Raw genomic sequence first — 1735 nt, 5'->3', positions numbered from 1 at the left:
TTGCTTGGCACATCAGCTGCCATTCATTTGCATTACAGCCATACGCTTATTAACATCATGGCTCATTAACTGTTATGCAGAAAGGTTGAAAGCAGTTGGGAGACTAGACTTTAGTCAAGGGTAACGAGACTTCAGACCCGACAACTCTGTCATTTTATTTTGACTTATATTCAATTTTAAATCTCATAAAACCCTTTCCAGTTACTCAATGAGTACTGGGATTTGGGATTTATTTGGCTTTTTCTCCTCAAATGAAATAAAGTAAAGTAATTTAATTTTAATAAAATTTCATTATTTATGGCATACTTAGTTATATATTCATTTTATTAGCCTTATCTCTCTAGCTGATATTTTGCTTTGCAAATCGACAAGTTTCCGTAGTGTAGCGGTTATCACGTGTGCTTCACACGCACAAGGTCCCCGGTTCGATTCCGGGCGGGAACAACAATGCTTGGTAATATTTTTATACCCTTGCAGAGGGTATTATAATTTTGTCTCGAAATGTGTACCGCATAGAAAGAGACATATCCGAGCCCATAAAGTATATATATTCTTGATAAGTAACAACAGCCGAGACGATATTGCCATATCCGTCTGTCCGTCTTTCTGTTTCTATGTGAACTAGTCTCTCAGTTTTAACGCTATCGGAACCGGCTGGATCGGACCACTATATCATATAGCTGCCATAGGAACAATCGATCGAAAAGTAAGTTCATGTATGTACACGATTTTTGCTTGTCAAGATATCTTGACTATACTCGTTATCTATTTTCCCTGTGCTTCTTAGATACGGGCAAAGCACTAAGAGCATTATGAAAAAGTTGTGTCTGCAAGGGAATTAAATCTTCGGCGTGCAGAAGATATCCCTTCTTTCTCGTTTTTTTTCCTTTTAAATTGGTTTATTTGGATTGTGTTAAGCCGAATTGATATTAACTTATATTGAGCATGTTAATATTTCCAATAAAAAAAATATGATATTCCCTTCTGGTTCGTTCCAGATTCTGTCGTATAAATATTTTGTTTTAAATGGATTACACTTATACAAAATGCTGCACAGCAATAATATTAAATTAAACATAGTTTATGTAATGCACACAATTACATGATTTCATAATATTTGCCGACTGCTTAAACCGCTTCTCGTGCTTATCATTTAAAGCGTACGTAATTGTAGCTCTGCTCCATTCGAACCTTATCCCAAAGTACGTAACCAACAGCAGCAGCAGCAGCAGCAGCACCAACATTTCGGCCATTCAGCTCTGGCATTGGGGAGAAACTTTTGCATACTTTGCATTTTTATTACACAACATCCGGTAACAAGCACTTTTGCCAGTAAGTATTCAACTCTGATCCCCCAAGCACGCAGCCAATGCCAGCATCCAGCCCACATTCCCCAAACCGTAAACCACGACCCCAACCACAATATCAGGGAATGTTGCCCTGTTGGCTGCAATTACAAACAGTTGTTTAACTGCTTGACTTAAAATGCAGCCGCAGTCAGCAGCCGTCCAATAGCAAAGCGAAGCCAGCAAAGCTGTAGCTGCGGCTGCTGTATCCATTGCTCTATATAGCTATAGCTATAGCTATAGCTATAGCTGTATCTGTATCTGTAGCTGATGCGAACGTTTGTGGCTTACAGATTAAAGCGCGTACATCCGTGGCGACGGCGACAAGCCGGATGATGTAGCGGCTCACCATGCCGCGCATGCGTTACAGCCACGGACCAGGCCGGTGC

General features: G+C 40.1%; 1 non-coding gene across 1 annotated transcript; it reads left to right on the top strand.

The window, feature by feature from the left end:
- Window positions 1–371: 371 nt before the first annotated feature.
- TRNAV-CAC (transfer RNA valine (anticodon CAC)) lies at window positions 372–444 on the top strand. Its single transcript has one exon. It is a non-coding gene; the product is annotated as a tRNA-Val (tRNA).
- Window positions 445–1735: the final 1291 nt, after the last annotated feature.

Source organism: Drosophila montana, unplaced genomic scaffold (genome assembly GCF_035044405.1).
Source record: "Drosophila montana isolate Dmon_TW-CO22-7 unplaced genomic scaffold, ASM3504440v1 contig_1505_1, whole genome shotgun sequence".
NCBI lineage: Eukaryota > Metazoa > Arthropoda > Insecta > Diptera > Drosophilidae > Drosophila > Drosophila montana.
This window is presented reverse-complemented; position numbering and strand designations above follow the sequence as displayed.